The sequence below is a fragment of the Hylobates moloch genome, unplaced genomic scaffold, assembly GCF_009828535.3.
Source record: "Hylobates moloch isolate HMO894 unplaced genomic scaffold, HMol_V3 SCAFFOLD_9, whole genome shotgun sequence".
Classification (NCBI taxonomy): domain Eukaryota; kingdom Metazoa; phylum Chordata; class Mammalia; order Primates; family Hylobatidae; genus Hylobates; species Hylobates moloch.
In genome coordinates, this window is record NW_026652284.1 from 119,215,592 (window position 1) to 119,237,533 (window position 21,942).

General features: G+C 48.2%; 1 protein-coding gene across 1 annotated transcript in view; it reads right to left on the reverse strand.

Annotated features, from left to right (window-relative positions):
* The window catches only part of COL22A1 (collagen type XXII alpha 1 chain), a 297,857-nt gene extending 281,953 nt beyond the window's left edge, over nt 1-15,904 (reverse strand). Inside the window, exon 1 of the mRNA XM_032760938.2 lies at nt 15,496-15,904. The gene's annotated coding sequence lies outside the window, so the exon portion shown is untranslated. The remainder of the gene's footprint in view (nt 1-15,495) is intronic.
* Between the last annotated feature and the right edge of the window lie 6,038 nt (nt 15,905-21,942).

A 21,942-nucleotide genomic window follows, 5' to 3' on the forward strand; every position in this document is an offset into this window, starting at 1 on the left:
CATGAATACAGAGAGTATATTCGCTCAGGGCCACTTTATGGATAAAAAACGTTGAGAAAATCCTGGGATATTTAAATGGGGACATGAGGCAGAAAATAAGAAGATCTGGTTTAGCCAAGAAAATCCAGGGATGGTGAGACACAATACACTCAAGGGTTCAGTCAGTGCTGACTGGTTAATAGATTCTCATGTTATTATGCTGCTTCGTATTTTGAACTTGCGTGCATTAATATGTCTTTGCTATTGGGTCATAATTTTTTTTTGAGACGGAATCTCACTCTATGGGCCGGTCTGGAGTGCAGTGGGACAATCTTGGCTCACTGCAGCCTACACCTCTTGGGTTCAAGTGATTCTCCTGCCTCAGCCTCCTGAGTAGCTGGGATTACAGGCATGCACCACCATGCCCGGGTAATTTTTGTATTTTTAGTAGAGATGGGGTTTCACCATGTTGGCCAGGCTGGTCTTAAACCCCTGACCTCAGGTGATCCACCCACCTCGGCCTCCCAAAGTGCTAGGATTATAAGCATGAGCCACTGGGTCATAAGTTTCTTGATGAGCAAAAGTGGTCTTACCTATCATGATCCCTGACACTTACCATTGGCACAAAGTTGTTGCTCAATAAATATTTGTTAAATGAGTAAATAAAAATGGCAGCTGATCCAGTAGACTGTAGGGTACCAGATATGGCGAAGGTGTGATGATGCAGATGATATAAATAGCAGCCAGGACTGTACTGGCTGTTTCTCCTGCATTGCTTTATTTCTTCAGAAGGGGCTAGCAAAGCATGTATGACAGCTGAGTAACCTCATGTTCTGGGCAATGAAAAAATGTGCCGAAGACTATACCACCCAGAAGGGGTAGAATAGGGATTTAGTCCCAGGCCATTATGATCCTAGATTCTGTGCTCTTTTCATTTAACCAGGAAGGCTTGGTCTGTCACTCTATAGAATGGCAGTGCTTGATCAGGTGCCTTGCAGGCGGGGAGATAAAAAACAGCTCTGGCCATCAGGAGTGTTTGGTCCTTGTAACGAGCAACAGCATCTATTCAGCCTTTGCCTCCTGTCCACTCAGACATCCCAGTGATTTCAATGGAATTGGCTTCAGCCCTACACTGCCAAACTGCAGAAGGATTCAGATGATTGGAGGAGGAGACGGAAAAAGTGAGACCTGTTTTCTGAACCTCCTTCTTTATGCTATGGAATGCAAAAATATTATCAGTTATATTTTTTATTTTTATCACTTCCTTAAGAAGAGGCTGCATGCCATTTCTGTTTCTCTCCCAGTTGCTAGAAACTGTAAATGAACCTCAAGCCATATCTGTGTATTCTTGAGACAATGAAGATGTCTTAAACCCAGGCTCCAAGTGACTTGAATGGCCACTTTCATTCTAAAGCCATCGCCCACTCTTTCACTATGCTTTGTGGTCTTTAGAGTCATTGACCAATTACTTCAACAAGGATTTATTGAGTCCCAGACTGTGTGCCAGGCATCGTCTTAATCACCAGGTGTAGCAGTGTTCCTGCCTCCATCCAGCTTGCTTTCTAGAGAGAAAGTAAACAAAGTAACAAATAAATAAAGGAGATGGTTTTAGAGAGTAATAGTTGATTTGAACACAAAAAAAAAACAGGGTCATGTGATAGAAGGTGACTTGGGTAGGACATTTTTTACACTCTGTAAAAGGAAAGATTCCTCAATATATCATTGATGAGATTTTGTTGTTTTATAGTATTCTTTGGCTACTCATCTGTCCAGCATCTTATTAGCCATAACACTGTCATCATTGTTTGGAAATATTTCCTATGGAAAGAATAAAAGCATTTACCTCACAGCTAGCATGTTCACAGATTTGAAAGAAGTTTCATTAAAAGCAGCATTGCTTTCAAAAAAAAAAAGGAAAGACTCCTCTTAGATGGGGACACTGGAACTGAGATCTGATTAATGGGATGGAATGGAGCATTTTGGAAAGGCAAACGGGGTGAGGAGTGAAAAGCCTCCAGCAGTTGTTGAATCCCTGCCACCAACAGCCTGGGACATGGCGTCCAGCCTCAGATCCACTCATTCATGACAGGATTTTTTGGGTTTTTTTGTTTTTTTTTTGAGACAGTCTCTCGCTCTATCCCCTAGGCTGGAGTGCAGTGGTGCAATCTCAGGTCACTGCAACCTCCGCCTCTCAGGTTCAGGTGATTTTCATACCTCAGCCTCCCAAATAGCTGGGATTACAGGCACCTACCACCATGCCTAGCTAATTTGTGTATTCTTAGTAGGGATAGGGTTTCGCTATGTTGGCCAGGCTGGTCTGGAACTCCTGACCTCAGTGATCTGCCCACCTCGGCCTCCCAAAGTGCTGGGATTACAGGTGTGAGCCACTGTACCCAGCCCGGGAGGGATTTTTTTTTTTTTTTTTTTTGGCAAATGTCCCACTCCTGTTGCCCAGGCTGGAGTGCAGTGGTGTGATCACAGCTCACTGCAGCCTCTACCTCCCAGGCTCTGGTGATCCTCCCACCTCAGCCTCCCAGGTAGCTGAGACTACAGCTATGCCCAGCTAATTTTTGTACCTTTTGTAGAGACAGGGTTTTACCATGTTGCCTCGGCTGGTCTCAAATTCCTGGGCTCAGGCAATCTGCCTGCCTCAGCCTCACAAAGTGCTAGGATTCAAAAAAAAAAATGCCGGGCGCGGTGGCTCACGCTTGTAATCCCAGCACTTTGGGAGGCCAAGGCGGGCGGATCACGAGGTCAGGAGATCGAGACCACGGTGAAACCCCATCTCTACTAAAAATACAAAAAATTAGCCGGGCATGGTGGCGGGCGCCTGTAGTCCCAGCTACTCGGAGAGGCTGAGGCAGGAGAATGGCGGGAACCCGGGAGGCAGAGCTTGCAGTGAGCCGAGATCGCGCCACTGCACTCCAGCCTGGGCGACAGAGCGAGACTCCGTATAAAAAAAAAACAAAGAAACAAAAAAACAAAGTGCTAGGATTGCAGGCATGAGCCACCATGCCTGGCCTTTACTGGGACTTCCTACACATCCTCACAAGACCCAAATGAGGTGCCTAACAAATAAATATGATCCTTAGACTCATGGACAAACCCTGCTGCACCCCTCATCACCTTTGGATAAAGTCCGAGGGCTCACTGCAGACCTTCATGGGCTGGCTTGCACCTACCTCTCCGGTGTCGCCTGACTGCATGTCTGCTTGGACCTATGTGAATGAAGGAGAAGACAATGGGGGGAGGCGCTGTGCTGGGGAAGGCGGGGCTACCTGCACTCCCCTGCTCCCTGAGACATGGTGAGCGAGCTCCCCATGAGTCAAATGGACACCACAGGAGGAGGTGAGGCTTGAGTTACCTGGCTGGTGCCCAGCAGAGAGAACCGCACAAATAGGAGACTCCAGCTGTAAGACGCTGTGAAAGATGCTGCAGGCGCAGGGGAGGAAGGGGCATGGGGGAGTTCCCACCAGATGCGACCTCCCAAGTTGGGAGAGGTGAGGCGCTCCATGAGAGAGGCACCACGTGGATGCCCGAAACACAATGAAGCTTTCGTGGCAAAGGTGGCCAGAGGAGCTACTACCACGACCATCAAAGCAGAGGCCACTGCCCCTCTCTTTTCCCTTTATCCTTACCCCAACCCTCCAGAGAAAGAGAGAGGAACAGAGAAAAGGCCCCAGCCAGGTCCCTCAGGACAACAGCTTAGCACTGGCTCTGATGGGAGGGCAGAGAACTTCACTGTGATGTAGGCCTGCACTTTTATACTAGAACTGACAGGTCAGGCGCGGTGGCTCATGCCTGTAATCCCAGCACTTTGGAAGGCCGAGGCGGGCGGATCATGAGGTCAGAAGATCGAGACCACCCTGCCTAACATGGTAAAACCCCGTCTCTACTAAAAAATACAAAAACAAAAAAAATTAGCCAGGCGTTGTGGTGGGCGCCTGTAGTCCCAGCTACTTGGGAGGCTGAGGCAGGAGAATGGCGTGAACCTGGGAGGCAGATGTTGCAGTGAGCTGAGATCGCACCACTGCACTTAGCCTGGGCAACAGAGCAAGACTCCGTTTCAAAAACAAACAAAATTTATATATATATATATACTAGAACTGACTGGGCTGGTCTCTGTTATGCCTGAAAGTGGACAGGAAGTTGGGGGATGGGGTCAAGACTTATGAAAGCACAGGACAGGAGGCTTTCGCCAAACGTGGTTGGTCTCAGGGATCATAGAAACATGAAACGTTGTCATGATCGTCCACCCCTGGTTGTTCAAGGATGGTTACTTTAGCCCTAATACCACTAATCACCCATGGATCAGACTGGCAGGCCTAACACGTGAATAAGAAAAATGTTCCCTCCCTATCGCGAATTGTCTCAAGGTCTGTAGCCGTCCTCATATGAACGGATTTATCCAGGAATTAACCTATGAATTATTGAGCATCAACCCCACAGCAAATATGGAGCAGGGACATGTGTCTACTCAGTCACATGGGGTCCCCACCATAGCCTGAGGTGCTGAGTTAGTGTCCCTTTCACAGACTGAAACCCTGAAGCCAGGACATTGTTCCAGGTCATGTGGCTATTAAATGAAAGAGGCTGGATTCACATTCTGGGCCACCCAACCCCAGGATCACCAGCAGCTTCCTGAAGGAAACAGAAATAACCATGGAAAGGGACAGTTCAGGGCAGACTGGGGGGCCTTCAATGTTGTGGTTTGAGTTTTACGCTTGGGGTAACATGTAGCAAACATGCTCATACATTTTAAATCATATGTTGCATCCCATAAAGGTCTAATGGGCTTTAAGTGGAGTTGGAGAGAAGAGCGGGCACCTCAACCTGTTGTGCAGAACACCTGGCGCGCCACTTGGCTCCTGACACCAGTGATTGTTTTCTACCTGGGCCCACAATTGCTTTTGTCTTCCAAGACTCCCTCCTTCAGAGAGCACAGCCAGTCTTTTGCTTTCAGTAAAAACCTCTCTCCTACTATCAGTTGATGGGGTTCACGGAAGTATACCCTGCTTTTTCAGCTAGGAGGTGGCAGGGGACCAGAATGAGCTGGCTTGGGCCCCACATCCCCTTGGATGCTGGAATTTGACAAGAGCCAAGCATCCCCAGGCCCTCTGCTAGGGTTTCTGGGTAAAGAGGCGCATGACTGCTGGAGCTGCCGAGTTTGGGGGGCCGACGGCCATGTGCCAGTGTGTGAAGGATCCTGATGCACACTGGATGCCGAGAACAAGACAAGATGCATCCTTGGAGATGCATGCACCCAGATCTGTCCAAAGTCCAGAGGTACCCAGAGCTACTGTGTTGCACGAGACAAATATTTCCCTATCCCCGCTTTTTAAGCTTAAGGTACTTTGAGCTGGAGTTCTTCCACTTCAAAACCACAGAGAAGCACTTGTTGCTCTTAGCAGGGCCCAGCAGAAACCGCCACCTCATTGCGGAGCTCACACGGGGAGTCCCTGCTTCTTAAACTGCTTTCTGGGCTCTATGTCTTGTTTTCTCTTCCTCTCCTTTCATCTCTGATTGACAACTCAGTTTAGATATGCTTTTCCAGAATTACCCCATTCAACTTCCCTCTCCAACGGCCAACTTCCAAAAGCCATCCAGAGGCCCCACACACACACCCTTACCACCCGCCCCCCCACAACCCCTGCAGCCTGCCTGGGTCTATGGGGTTGAAGAGGCGGCACAGACGAGAGGATGCACACAGGAGGACTGGACAGCCCTTCTCAGCCTCCCTTCAGCCTGCCTCACCCATCAGTACAAGCAAACCTGAACCACTCTTTATTGTTTGATTCATTTCTTCAAACGTGGTAGAGCTGTAATAACCCCATTTTTATTTCTTTCACGTTTTCAGTATTGAATTCTTCCCAATTTTTTTCTCTCCCCCCACCAGCCCCCCACTGAGTACACTGTCTCGGTTCATTTCACAAGAAATTGTCTCAGATTACAGAGTCTTGAGGACACAGAAAGATATTTCTGTTTAATTTATTTTGAGCAAGCGTCTGGTCTGGAGCAATAAATAGTGCTCCAGCATCCACACTGATTTTGGAGGTGCCATCCCAGCAGGCTCCCCTTTTCCTGGGAGAGAATAATGAGAAGCCACATGCAGCACCTCCCCTTTGAGATGTGAGACGGCACAGCGGGAGGGCCACGGGCCATGAGGCCCCACAGACTTGAGCCTGGCTTCTGTCTCCACCACTCTCCAGCCATGTGGCCTCAGCTAGTATCTCTCTAAGCCTCGGTTGCCTCATCTGTAAAAAGGGGGTACTAATCTACTTCATCAGTTGCTGAGTCCCCAGTCAATAGCAGCATTAAAAATATATATCGATGGATGGATGGATAGACAGACAGCTAGATTAGATACATGACAAACTATAAGCACTTGATAAAAGAAAGCTGACATTACCAAAGAATCTTTTTCAGTGCTTCCTTCACACTGACAATACTTTTTGCACCACCATATAAATTCCACTCAGAAAACTATCAGAGGCAGGCCAGGCGCGGTGGCTCAAGCCTGTAATCCCAGCACTTTGGGAGGCCGAGGCGGGCGGATCATGAGGTCAGGAGATCGAGACCACGGTGAAATCCCGTCTCTACTAAAAATACAAAAAAAAAAATTAGCCCTGCGCGGTGGCAGGCACCTGTAGTCCCAGCTACTCGGAGAGGCTGAGGCAGGAGAATGGCGTGAACCCGGGAGGTGGAGCTTGCAGTGAGCCGAGATTGCGCCATTGCGCTCCAGCCTGGGCGACAGAGTGAGACTCCATCTCAAAAAAAAAAAAGAAAAAGAAAAAGAAAACTATCAGAGGGAGTGATCTACCCCAACACCCTCCATTAGCCCATGCTCGAATCCCCTCTAGATACCCCTTATACACTCATTTAAACTTGGATATCTCCGGGGACCAGAAACTCACTACTTTGCAGGACGGTAAGCGCATCTCAGAATTCTAGTGTCGGAACTTCCGAGATGCTGGCTGTCTTAGCTGAAGGAAAGGCCAGTGGCTGAGCTCAGACTGGGCCCTAGGTCCCCTTTCCCAGTTGAGAGCTCTGTTTCATACCAGGAAACCTCAGGCAACCAGGCTGTTTAGAGCTCCTACTTTAATAGACCCTGCAGTCCCTAAACCAAGCTCCCATTTCTGCCCCTGGGGGACACACTCCACACAACCTGAGGAGTTTCCATTCTGAGAGTGAGACCCCTCCCTCTGTGCCAGATTATAAATTCCCCTTTACTGTACTCTGTGAACTTGCAAAGGACCTCACTCACCCTAAACATCCACGTTATCGGACAAGACAGTTTGGTTCATGTTCTGTCCCAGCTTAAAGCCTCCTCTTGGCCCCTCAAGGCCTTTCTCAACCTGATCCCTCCCCTCACATTTCACCTTATGAACCTTATTCTTCAACCTCAAAGACTCCTCTCCCTTCCTCCAACACCTGCATTTTCTTTTCCTAACCCCTGACATTGTCTGTCTCGTTACCTCAGAGAGAATTTATTTTTCTTGCCAGGCAGAGCCCTATTCATCCTTCAAAACCCGGTTTATGTGCCTTCTCCTCAGTGAAGACTTCCTTGATTTCCCAGGCAGGGAGTTTGTTCCACTATATTCCTTAGGGGTTCCCACAGACTCATGGATTTTAGCACTCTACAAGTAATATTAAAAAATACCTACATATTGGTCTGTCTTCTCAACTGAGCTGCTTAAACTTAAACATTATGTCTCTAGTCTCTCTTCCTCTGTGCCTGGAACAATGATGGGCACAGAGCAGTATCATGTATCAATGTAACAGAGAGAAACAAATAAATGAGTTGAAGTGTCTAAACTGGGTGTTCAATGGCATATTTAACTTAGTAAGAGGGAGCTCTTTCTTGTATTTTTTTTTTTTTTTTTTTGAGACGGAGTCTTGCTCTGTTGCCCAGGCTGGAGTGCAGTGGCGCAATCTCGGCTCACTGCAAGCTCCGCCTCCTGGGTTCACGCCATTCTCCTGCCTCAGCCTCTCTTGAGTAGCTGGGACTACAGGCGCCCGCCACCACGCCCGGCTAATTTTTTTGTATTTTTAGTAGAGACGGGGTTTCACCGTGGTCTCGATCTCCTGACCTCGTGATCCGCCCGCCTCGGCCTCCCAAAGTGCTGAGATTACAAGCGTGAGCCACCACGCCCAGCTCTTGTATTTTTTAATTGAAACTTTTACTTTCTGAGAAGATAGAAAACATGTGGATTGACACAAGACTGACTTTCTTTTTCTTTTCTTTTTTTTTTTTTGACACAGAGTCTGGCTCTGTCACCCAGGCTGGAGTGCAATGTTGTGATCTCAGCTCACTGTAACCTCCACCTCCCAGATTCAAGCAATTCTCTTGCCTTAGCCTCCCAAGTAGCTGGGATTACAGGCACCCACCACCATACCCAGCTAATTTTTGTATTTTTAGTAGAGACAGGGTTTTGCCATGTTGGCCAGGCTGGTCTCGAACTCCTGACCTCAAGTGATCCTTCGGCTTCGGCCTCCCAAAGTGCCAGGACTACAGGCGTGAGCCACCGCACCTGAGCAAGACTGACTTTCTTTGACTAATCACCAATGACATTTCTTTTCTTCCAAGAAATGGCCTAGCTGCTACCAGGACCCTGCTACTCTGTGGATAAGAGCACACAGAGGTGAGGTGTGTACCAGGGAGGGGCCAGGAATGGAGACTTTGTGGGATGGTCTCCTCCCAGGGAATTGACTCACAAATGTGCCCAACACAGAGGGACCAAAAGATATTTCTCCACCATCACAGTGTGGGGTTCTCCAGCTCATTTCCTAGGGGAGCCTGTGGTTTTGGCTCCACTGTGGTGGGGCTTCAGGACCAAAGCTGAAGAGGAACTTCCAGGAGTACTCGCCTACTAGGGGAGCTTGTGGGAGGGAGCTCTGCTCAGTACCCTCACGCTGTGCAGTGTCTAGCAAATTCAGGCTTTTAAATAGTGTAAGCATTTATTGGTGAGAGAATTCAGCAGGAAGGGTACAAGAAAAGCCTCTTGAACGGTTCTATCTGAGCAAAGGACTACTGCAATCCCACCTTCTTTCCCCTTGATCTGAAAAACCATCCAGGAATGGCGGATCAAATTTGTTGATGCAAATTAATCCACTAACTCACTCATTCATACATTCATCCTATCATGTATTTACTTTTTCATTCATTCTTTCATTAATCTGCTCACTTGCCCATTGTCTTAGCCCACTGTCTTAAGACAGAAGCACAGCTGGGTGCGGTGGCTCATGCCTGTAATCCCAGCACTTTGGGAGGCCGAGGCAGGCAGATCACGAGGTCAGGAGATCGAGACCACGGTGAAATCCCGTCTCTACTAAAAAAAAAAAAAAAAAAAAAAAAAGAAAAAAAGAAAATTAGCCGGGCATGGTGTTGGGCGCCTGTAGTCCCAGCTACTCGGGAGGCTGAGTCAGGAGAATGGTGTGAACCCGGGAGGCGGAGCTTGCAGTGAGCCAAGATCGCACCACTGCACTGCAGCCTGGGTGACAGAGCCAGACTCCATCTCAACAAAAAAAAGACAGAAGCACTGAAAATGATTCTCTTTTAATAATACAGACTGGGCAATTTATTAAAAGAAGAGATGCATTTGCCTCACAGCTCTACAGGCTGGGAAATCCCAGTGCATGGCACAGGCATCCAGCAAGGGTAACCCCACAGCAGAAGGCAGAAGCATGCATGTAAAACAGAGAGAGGACCCAGAGGCCAAATTCGTCTTATAACAACCCACTCTCCAAGAACTAACCTGTTCCTACAACAGCAATAGTAGACCTTCCATGAGGGGTCTGCCCTCATGACCCAATCACCTCTTATTAGGCCACATCTCCCAACACTGCTGCAATGGGTATGAAGTTCCCAACACATTAACTTTGGGGAGATACGCTCAAATCGTAACACCTGTCCATCCACGCAGACATTTCTTTCTGCTCTCCCTCCCTCCCCACTCCCCCACCCAAAGGCCCATTCATGCCACAAACAATGGGGACCACAGCACCACTTCCCACTGGGTCCAGAGCAAGCATTAAACCAGGCAAAATAAAATAACGACAGTTCAACCTTTCAATCATTTATGCAGTACCTCCTAAGAGCCAGACACTGTGCTAGAAGCCCATGTTTTTAAATATGTGTTGGCTATTGTTCCCACACTGTTTAAATGCTGGATTTTGATTGATATAGATGTTTGGATATACATCGATTGTGAAAGAATATTAGCCGGAATGTTACTATTGGTTAAGTTGGGGGATTAGAACTCAAGAGAGTTGCAGATACTGTTGCAGTTGTAAAAATATGCTTTTGTTACTTTTTAAATTTAAAACATTCTAACAAGGAATAACAAAGAAAAAATTGCCCAAATAGTACATCTGCTTTCTCATATGAATTATGTACATCTATCTTATTCATTTATGGCAGTCTGTAATTTTTGTTAAGAGCATAGGCTTTGTACCAAGACATGGGTTTAAATCCCAGTTCTGCCATTTACTATCTAAGGGACCAAATGGTCCTAAGCCTCAATGTGTCCATCTGTAAAGGGGGTAACAGCATAGTTAATTCACAGGAGGAAAGGATCTATGTGATAATATCTCACATACCGCCTGGCACCAATTGGCACTCAATCTCACATGGGGTCAGGGGGCATATTATTTTTGCTTTTACAGAGCTCCAAATCTATCATAGGAAAAAAGATCTAATTTATTCTAAGTACCCCCAAAAAGATGGAATAAGATCAGACAGATGGCAGTGGCAGAGAGAGTGCTTTCATTTGAATAAGAGGAAGAATTTTAAACCAGATATCCAACAATGCACTGGAGGTTGCCTTAGGAGGTAGCAATCCCTCTGCCCCTGGAGGTGGGCAAGAAGAAGGTGGACAAGAACCTGGGAGAAAGGTAATAGAATCCAGTCAACAGATGAGGAAACTGGACAAGCTGCCTGTGATAGATGTCCTGCAGCCTGCAGATGCAAAGGGCCTATCATAGTCATAATTATTTGGCAAAACTATATGTGATCACCCTTAATGTATAATCACAATGAAGTTTGTGGCTGCTTTATTTGTACTTGTGTTTTATTTTGTTTTATTATAGTAATAACACTTAACATGAGATCTACTCTCCTAATAAAGTTTATAACACAATGTTGCTACATACTGGCACCATGTTATAGAGCAGACCTCCAGAACTTATTCGTGTTGCATAAGTGAAGTTTTATACTCAATTTTTTAAATGAGATTTTGTTTAATTTTTCCTTATTTATCCTTGTGGCTGACATGTCTTTTTTTTTTTTTTTTTTTTATCTTTTTTTGTCTTTATAGCATCAAGAGCAGACTGTGCCCCTGACAACTCAGCCACGGGGCAGGCGAGGCCAGCTCCAATTGGCCTGGACCTGCCAGTGTGCAGTTAAAGGAAAAGCTTGTCCTTAAGATACAGTTCCACCAAGAGATGGTATCGATTCTGATTTTTAAAAAAATTTTTACTGTAAGCCAAGCTTAAAAAAAATTTAAGATACCCATCAGAACACAGCCAGGGTTAACTAGTAGTGAGCTTCCAGTAACTGGGACGGTACAAGTTAAGGCAAGTGGACGGCAGGAGGGAGGTAGCATGGCTGAGTTTGTCCCAGGAGGCCTCTGAGTTGCTTCCAGCAGGGCATCTTCGCGACCACAATGGGCTGGCAGGGCCACCCTCAAACACTCTCTGGGTATCTGCCAGGACTTCCCTTTGCTTGTGCCAGGATGTTAGCCCTGCTTTCAGCCTCTCTCGAGTGCTCCTAATAACCAATGAGTCCTGAGAACCATCAAAATGCCAATGCCTTCTGACCTAGAAATCCTATTCCTTAAGAATAATCTGAGATATATCATTGCCAAATGGGGGAAATCTTGTCACAAACAAAAATGCTCAGTGCAGCAGCAGGCAGGGACTGGGTCACCCATCATGGTCCATCCGCTTGCAGGAATGTGAAGAAGCAACACAAAACGAAACTCAGTAACACCACAAAGCAAGGGGCTGACTTTACTCAATAAGAAAGCTGAGGAATCGTCATGCCATATGATTCATTCATTCAGTTATTCATTCTCGTAGCCATGTATTTACTCACACATTGATTCAACAAACCTCATGCTGGCCTCAGGCAAAGTGCAAAGAGATGTGGGTCTGGCCACCTGGCCTTGGGCTGGTTTTCTCAGACACCAATTCTTCCCCTCAACACACACACATCCACACAGACACATAGATGCACACACACATACACATGTACACACAGAACCACAAGGGCACAGACAAATGCTGGGTCCTAGGTGGGAAGAGTGAAAGGTCAATCCCTCTGTGTCCTGGTGCCTCATGAGACCTATGTTTGAGACTCAGTTCTGTCTCAAAATGCAGATCTGACAAGTCATTCCCACTTTCCAGAACTCTCTCTGCTCCCTGGTCTGTGGAATGGGATAATGGCACTTTTCCCATCTTACTAGGGCTTGGTCTTCCTCGATTTTGCAGTTATCGTTATCTGGTAACCTGATAAATATGTCTTGAATTCTTGAATAGGGGATTGGCTAAAAGAAAACATCCTCAGGGAACTTTCCTACCCTAAAACACTCCTGTGGGCCTTTCTCATTTTCTGGTTTTCTTTGGAAGGCCTGCATCATTCCCACAATGTGCAAAAAGGCCTTAGTTGAAACAAAAATGAGCTTTGAATCTTGCTCCTCTTTATTCCCTCTGCTTATCCCCAGGTAAATCATTCAAACTCTGATCTTTCATTTCCTTGTTTCTAAAACTGAGATATGAATGACACACAAGTAGTCCATGGTCCTGGCCCATAGTAACCATACCACCTGTGTTGACCTCTATCAAAAACATCATAAGCACCTTCGAAGGAAGAGAGGGATGCAGGAGGAAACTAGCAGACTATTAAGGCTGGAAGGGAAGTGCTTGGTAATTGCAGTATCTCAAGCTAGGAAGGACCTTAAAAGCTTACCTAGCTCAAGCATTCCAGGTTTAGATCAGCCTTACAACAGCTATCCCACCTGTTTAAATGCCTCCTATAGTGGGGGACTCACTCCCTAATGAATCAATCCCTCTTGTCTTTGGAAAGGTCTTCCAACTGAACTGGAATCCAACATCCAGTGAAGCTCCTCCACTCATCCTTTTAGCTGGACCCTCTGGGGACCAAGACAGCAGACCAGATGCCTCTTCTACAGGGCAGCCCTCCAAACGGCTGGGGCTGCTGTCTTCTCTGCACTAGAAGACCTTCCTATGGTAGTATTCTTCCACATAAGCTATGACTTCTATTTCCAGGAAAGCCTGATTTGTCTCCTCTAAATGCACTTCTACTTATCTGTGACCCTCTTACAATGAAATCAGAGAGAGATAACCCTGATCTTCTAACTCAGAGCAAGCAAGCTCCCAGGTCTTCAGAGGCCCTGCAGGTCACACAGATAACAGTGGATGACCAGAGGGCACATGTCTTGTCTAAAGTGGATGGCTAATCCTCATCCCAGCCATGGACAGCCTTGCAGGGATTCAAGCCAAAAGAGAAGCCAGAGACTAAGATTTGTAACATGAAATCTCCTGATCATTTTATGTTGGCGATAACTGAAACTACACACAAAGCCTTAAAACTGTCTGTGGACTGCATCTGTCTAAGGGTCATTTACTTAATCATTTTGTAGGTATAAAACCTTTTGTGAATCTGATGAAAGTTTGACCAAACCACAGAAAAACCAGACACAAACTTCTGCTCCAAATGTTTTAAAGGATGCATGGATCCCTGGGAGCCACTCCTGGACCCCAGGAAAGAAAATCGTCATAGGATGCAACATCTTGTCTAATAAGACAGGCCCAACAATATCAAAGTGACTATTTCCTACAGTTGCGCAGTGCCTCAGTAGCACAGCGACAAGGAAATCTAGAATGAGGTGGGGGTGCTTCCTGCTGAAGCTCCCCAGGTTTGTGAAACAGAAGCAAACTAAGATATACTGCATGCTCACCACGTACTAGATGCCTCTTGTGTTATCCTATCTCTTCCATCAGCTCCATTGGCAAAAGAGAAAAATTGAGGCTGAGGATAGCCGCTTGACCCAGGGCAGCCAGAGGGAGCAACAGAGTTAGCACTGGAAGACAAGACAAGCAGCAAAGCTCACACCCTTCAACTGCAACTTGCATGCAGCTGGGCAGCGTACCCCACGCAGCAGGCCTCTAACAAAAATGAAACCCTGCAATTCCAAATTTTCCTGGAAACTCTGAACTCAACCAGGAGGAGTCTGAAGTTGTGGCCTTCAGCTTTCCATGATTTGCCTGGTAGAAATAATCAATGAGAGACAGATTAGGAGTGAGAAAGACCCATGTAGACATAGAAGTGTCGGCATGGGCCCAGGCGCGGTGGTTCATGCTTGTAATCCCAGCACTTTGGGAGGCCAAGGTGGGCGGATCACCTGAGGTCAGGAGTTCGAGACCAGCCTGACCAACATGGAGAAACCCCATCTCTACTAAAAATTCCAAATTAGCTGGGTATGGTGGCTCATGCCTGTAATCCTAGCCACTCAGGAGGCTGAGTCAGGAGAAGAATCGCTTGAACCCGGGAGGCAGAGTTCACAGTGAGACGAGATTGCACCTCGCACCATTGCACTCCAGCCTGGGAAACAAGAGGGAAACTCCGTCTCAAAAAAAAAAAAAAGTGTCAGGATGGGGCTCTGGAAGATGACAAGTCGTGGAATGAAGTTCTGAGGAGGGGGACCCAGCACACAGCTCTAGGACAGGCCGGCAGGCAGTGCTTCCTTCTGCAGATGCTTGATAAGCATGTCCACCTGTCATCCCTGAGTCTTGCCTTGAGTGGGGAGAAGTGAGGACTCATTTTCCAATAACACAACTAATTCAAATTGTGCTCGATAAAGTGGCACATGAAACTCTAGTCTGCTACAGAACATGATACGCAAGGGTTGGGGGAAGAACAAAAACACCTCTCTGACCTAGAGAAGGCTCAGAGAGGGGGGATAAAATGCTTAGATAGAAACGAGATCTAAATTTAGATCAAGAAAGCTAAGTTCCTTGACAGTAAATGTAAAACCAAAGGAAGACTATTCTTTCCCCACCCCCTGCTCCATTTCCCCCGCATGTTTTTCTCCTTTTACTGCAAACTTCTTACTTGAAAGTTTAAAGAGCCGGCACATCTCATCTACTTTAAAGTATTATAGGAACCTGAAAACAAGCTCTCGCATTTGACTCTCGGCGGCCATCGCTGAGCTCCTGGCTGCTCAGCTACAATCAAACAGGTGTGTTCTCACGGATTTGCCTCTGTTTTACTCTGAAGTTAAATCAAGGCACAGACACATCTGCTTCCAACTATAATCACTGACTAAAGAGCGAAGTGTGCTCAGGCTTCAAAAGGAAACGCGTCTGTATTTGGAGAGAACATCTCCCCAGCCCGCATCCACCCCCCGCCTCTCGTCCCTCACTGTCATCTGGGAAGATGGGCGTCAACTGAAGTCTGTGTCAGCACTGCAGCAAAGAAGAGAACCTGGGTCTTACCTGGCAGGGAGGCACTCAGGGGATGCCAGCGGAGGTCCAGTCCTGGGCCCAGGCCCACTGGAAGCAGCAGCTGGGAGAAGACACCAGTCCCAGGAAGCCTCCTCCTGGGGGTCACCTGTCAGCCACTCGCCCACTCTCCTCCAACAATCTCACAAACTCAGACTCTAAACAAGACTTCCAGTAAGTGTGGAGGCTTTCCCCAGGCCAGGGGGCCAGAGAGAGAACCAGCTTGAAAACAAGTAACTAAATACATACAGTTAGAAGGAAAGGCTTGAAAGTTACAGGATGAGATAGAAAGTGTGTGAGAAACAGAAGAATAGGGAAAGCGGGGAAGACACTTCCTTGGTGAGAAATGCCGCAGCCTCGACCAGCCCCGCCAAGAACAAAGCTGTCTGGAGCCTCCCCAGGGGCAAACTGGCCGCGGCGCTGGGATTCCCCGGCTAAGAGCGCGGGGCTGGGGAGGAGCTGGGGCTGGGGCGGGCCTAGGAGCTCGGGGCGGGAGCGGGCGGGGGCCAAGCCGCGAAGGAGGAGGAAAATCAGGGGGCTGGGAGCGGGGAGGGGCCGGAGGTGCAGGGGCGGACCCCAGAGAAAGAGAGGCCGACGAGGCCCCGGACAGTGGCGAGGGGCTGCGGGGAAAGGTGGGCAGGGACCTCGGGAGGGCTGTGGGGGACTGGACAGCGTTAGGGTCCAGGCAGTAACGAGGCTGCCCTGGGAAGCCCAAAAGAGGAGCTGACAACTTTCTGTCCAATTATAGACTTCACTGATAACTCTGCTCCCTTTTCCGACGGGTCTGAAATAGACCACCGACTAGTGCCGCAGCTGCCCAAAGTTTGGCGCCACCACGGGGCCTGGGGAGGGGGCGCGCTTGGCTCTTTGTCGAGATCTGAGAGGCCCCCTCCTGTCTGAGCAGGTGAGAGCAGGTAACCCGCACCCCTCTGTGCCAGGGGCTCCACGTACAGGCAGCCCTGTTCACTGGCTGTGACTTCAGCTCTGAGGACAGGGGCATCGCGTCCTTATTTTTGGGATGAGGACAGTGAAGCCTCGGAGAGAGCCTTAATCGCCTGCCAGCGTCCCCAGCAGAGCAGGGATGTGGGCCCACGTTGGCCTGATGAGGACACTCGCCTGGCTAATGGGCTTCCCAGCCCCGAAAGGCAGACCATGAACAGGTGCAGGCCTGGGGCACCCTTCTACTTTTTCTTTCTGAGCACTGTTCCTAAAAATGGGCCAGGCAGGAGTATTTTGAACTAGATGAGAACATGGCTTAATCTGTGTGACCTCCCCCACCCCCAACTCCCAATCTGTCTCCTGGACTCTGGGGTGTCTTTATTTGGTTGCCTGCTGGGTAGCAACGATTTCATAAACAGGCAGTATCGGGCTCCTCTGTGACCCAGGGAGCTCTCAAAAATCCAGCTGCTTCCTCCCTCTCCAGTCTTGTTTGCCAGCCACTCTTGTGGAAATTCATTTCACATGTGTTGACTGAACCCCACCACCCCCACCATGTCAGGTGCCCATCGAGTGGAGGAGAGGGCTGGCCCTATCACGAGAAAGGTGAGGGGCTGAGATGAGCGCCCTGCTTGTCAGTTACCAGGAGGGTGGGACGCAGAGAAGAGAGCGATTGCACCTGCGAGAGCCCAGCGCGTGCGCCTCTGGGCATACTAGCGTCAGAGGCATTGAGCCAGAGCAACTCCATCTTGAATAGGGGGTAGGTAAAATGAGGCTGAGACCTACTGGGCTGCATTTCCAGCAAGTTTGGCGTTCTTGTCACAGAATGAGACAGGAGGTAGGTACAAGACACAGGCCACAAAGACTCCACTGATAAAACAGAATGCAGTAAAGAGGCTGGCCAAAACCCACCAAAACCAAGATGGTAACTTCTGGTAATTCTCACTGCTCATTATATGCTAATTATAATGCATTACCATGCTAATAGACACTCCCACCAGTGCAATGACAGGTTACAAATGTCATGACAACGTCCAGACGCTACCCTATGTGGTCTAAAAGTTTCCCTCAGTTCTGGGAAATCCCTTCCCCTTTCCCGGAAAACTCACTAATAATCCACCCCTTGTTTAGCAAGTAATCAAGAAAGAACCGTAAGTATATCTCGTCAAGCAGCCCGTGCCACTGCCTTGCCTGGAATAGCCATCCTTTTGTTTCTTTACTTCCCTAATAAATTTGCTTTCACTTTATGAATTTGCCTTGAATTTTTCTCCTGGAGTCTGGATTGGGATCCTTTTCCGGTAACACCAGTGGGAACACAGACAGAAAAGAGGGATGAGACCACCACATTAAATTACAATAAGTTGTAATAACTGCTATGAAGAAAAAAAAAGATGAGTCAGAGAACAAATTGAGGGGTGCAAAGCCTGTATTTGGGGCTAAGGAGAGGTGTGCTGAGCAGTTGGAGGACTGAAGAATGGGCGAAGCCACCATGCTGAGGAGGAGGCCCTGGAGTCAGGGCTGGAAGGGGAATTGGGAGCTCACCAGGCAGAGGGAAAGACTTGAGCCCATGGGGAGTCGAGTCCCCTGTGCCCTGGGACGTGTGGAGGGCCATGGCCAGGGACAAGGCTGGGTGGGGAGCAGGGCATAGATGAGGGGGCTGGCGAGGCCTGCTGAGGGGACAGACTTGGTCCTGAGGACCAGGAGTCACAGAAGTGCCTTAGAGGGGCAGCAGCATGGCCAGGGTGGGGCCTTGCAGAGCCTGCTGCCAGTGGCACAGTTGGGAGGTGGTAGGGGAGGTGAGCTGGGAGGCTACTCAGTTCAATAAGTTCTGGAACATCAGAGAGAGAGAGAACTAGCATCATCTCCAGGTTCAAGGCAGAGCCTCACCAGCCCATATTTGTTGATGCAGGTAAAATGGGGTCTCTAAAGAAAAGGGAGATCAGAAGGGAAATTAAAGTTCCAGCCATGCGTGACCCCAAGGGCTTTTTTTTTTCCATTTATTTTAACATTTATTAAGAACTTAACAAATGTTAAGTTACATTGTTCTTAACAACATTTGTTAAGAATGTCAGACATTGGGACTGCAAAGCTGGATAGAATATAATCCAGACCCTAAAGGAAACAAAAGTCTGGGAGGACAGAATCAGCTTTTAAAACCAAGGAAATAGACATCAGCCACTGTTCCAGCAACTGGACTGCAGGCATCCTACCATGGGTAATGGAATCTCAAGGGCTCTGAGCTCCCAACTGCCCAGTTAAAAAAAAAAAATCCGTCTGCAGAAGTCCCCTCTACAGTTTTTCTGGGACTCCTTGGTAGGCTAGAAGGTGGTGGTAGGGACTTGGCTGTGAAGCCCAGGTGGATCCCCACAGGGCCTGTTCACAACTGAGCTGCTCTTTTGGACCCAAGCTACCTTCATTGGCCAAAGTTACAAGACCTGGGAATCTGCCAGCTGCTCTCAAATCGCGTATCTCCGTGAGAGCTTCACCTCTGGTTTCACAGTGAGAAGAAGAAAGTTGTCCCTGTGTGACTCCCAGGTGGGGACCCACAGTGAGCAGTCTTGGGCCTTGTTTTCATTTTCTGTTGCTACTGTAAAAAATTAACCCAAACTCTGTGCTTGAAACAACATAAATGTATTATCTTGCAGTTCTGGAGGTCAGAAGCCCAAAATGAATCCTACAGGGTTAAGATCAAGGTGTTGGCAGGGCTGAGTTCCTCCTGGAGGATACAAGAGAGAATTTGTTCCTTGCCCCTCTTCCAGCTTCTAGAATTTGCTTTTTTTCTTTTCTTTTCTTTTCTTTTCTTTTCAGATGGAGTCTCGCTCTGTCGCTGAGGCTGGAGTGTAATGGTGTGATCTCGGCTCACTGCAGTCTCCACCTCCCAGGTTCAAGTGATTCTCCTGCCTCAGCCTCCTAAGTAGCTGGGATTACAGGCACCTGCCACCACTCCCAGCTAATTTTTGTATTTTTAGTACAGGCAGGGTTTCACCATGTTGGCCGGGCTGGCCTTGAACTCCTGACCTCAGGTGATCTGCCCACCTCGGCCTCCCAAAGTGCTGAGATTACAGGCATGAGCCATCATGCCCAGCCCAGCTTCTAGAATTTGCTGATTTTCCCTTCCTTGTGGCCCCTCCCTACATCACTCTGACTTCTTGCTTCTGTTGCCAGAGCTCCCACCACTGCAGTCAAATCTCCATATCCCTCCTTCCTATAAAAACCCTGGTGATGAGATTGGGCTCACCAGATGACCCCAGAGCATACCGCATCTCAAGATCACTCACTGTCACCTGCAAAGTTCCTTTCACCTTGTAAAGGAACACGAATATTCACAGGATTTTGAACCTGAGCATCTTTAAAGGCTAGAGTTCAGTTTACCATAGACCCCAAAGCATTGCAGCCTAGTGCCAGTTCTTTCGGTTCCCACATGGCCCGCTTTATCCCTGGATGCAGGGCACCATAGCAATGGCTGGAGAGGAGCAGGCTCCATGTGGTCATTTAACATGTGCCAGGCACAGGGGATATGACAACAAGAGGAACTAACGGGAACTTGATGGGGCTTGTGTACCACCCATGGGGGTGATAGTGATTATACAAACCATTGTGTCATGGACATCCAGGTAGTTACAAGGAACAGGGATAAACAGAGATGCCTTGGGTTGCTCCTGTTTTAGACAAGGTGGGGGCAGAGTCTGGGAAGACCTCTTAGGGGAGGTGTCCTTTCAATAGAGACATAAATGAAATGAAGGCGGAGGACATGGGGAGGACTGAGTGTGCCAGGGTGGAACAGCCAGGGCAAAGTCTTCACTGAGAAAATGAGCTTGGCACATTTGAGGGGCAGCCACAATAGGGTCCCCAAAACAGCTTCTCCCTTCTGATGGCCCTTGTGATCTAGCACAGGTCCTGGCTCTGGGAACAGAGTTTGCTCTCCACCACGAGCCCCTGCACTGCCACTATCCATGGCCCAACACACTCCGCTCCCTGCAGCTCCCAGCCTGAGCTGGGACTGCCTCTATCTGAACCACCCACCACGGTGGACAGGGCTAGATTTTCCCCACCACACACCCCACTCCAGGCAAACCCTCAATACACAGCCTTCCCATCTGCTGCTGCCGGGAAACAGGGATAAATGCCTCCACTGGCTGGAGAGGCACAGGTGAGCCTCTGTAGACAGGTGGGCTCCTCCGCACCCCACAGCACCTGCCTTCACCCCTGAATGTGCAAGCTTTAGGGAGGTGGCAGGACTGAGGGCGCATATACAGCACTGGCTCCCAAACCCTTCTCTCTGCTGCTTCCCAAAACCAGATCTCTTCATGAACACGGATCCACAGCTCTGAAGACATGATGCTCTGCCACAAAGAAAGGCATTAAGAGGTATTCACTTTGTTCTTCCATCTCTGCAACCAGCAACCACGAGGCTGGCCACGGATTCTGGAAAGACAATTCCTAAAATCACTCTGCCTCACTTCCTTCCCCTTCTGGACTGTTTCTTTGCCAGGATGACACATTTCTAAGATGTATTCAACAGGAACAGAAAATCTGCATTTATGTCGTTACACACACAAATATGTGGATATGCATTTAACAGAGAGTAAGAAAATGTCCCCATATGACTTAATTCTTTTTTCATTTCTATCACTCATTCTATCGCTGTGATAATTAATGTCACAGGTAAATAGCAGAATCACTTTCAGGTAATTGCCAGTCATGATTTATATTTCTCTGTGGAAATAGAAACCTGTCTGTATCTATCATGAGTCACCTCTCCAGGGTCTCCCAAGGCCGCAGTCAAATGTTGGCCCAGCTAAGTCTCCTTCTGAAGTCTCTGGGGAAGAATCCATTGCCAAACGTCCTTAGGTTGTTGGAAGACCTCATCCAGTTCCTTGCCACTGAGGAACCAAGGATCCTGTTTTCCTGCTACTTGTCAGCCGGGAGCTGCTCTCAGCTTCCAGAAGTCACCCCGCTGCTGCAGCAGCCCCAAGGATAGCTGACTGCTGACAGTGTCCTCATCCAGGCCACTGGAGGCTGCTCTCTTTTCTCTTTCTTTTCTTTTATTATTAGTTTTTATTTATTATTTATTTTTTGAGACAGAGTCTTGCTCTGTCACCCAGGCTGGAGTGCGATGGTTTGATCGTGGCTCACAGCAACCTCCACCTCCCGGGTTCCAGCGATTCTCCTGCCTCAGCCTCCTGAGTAGCTGGGGCTACAAGCACATGCCACCACACCTGGATAATTTTTGTATTTTTTAGTAGAGATGAGGTTTCACCATATTGGCCAGGCTGGTCTCGAGCTTCTGACCTCATGATCCACCCGCCTCAACTTCCCAAAGTGCTGGGATTACAGGCGTGAGCCACCACGCCCGGCTTCTCTTTTCTTTTTCTGCCTCATACCACCAGCCAGAGAAAGTCGTCAGCTTTCTGGGACACATGTGATTAGATTTTGCCTACACAGATAATCCCCCTATATTAAGGCCACTTGTGCCACAGAGCATAACACAATCACAGGGTGGAA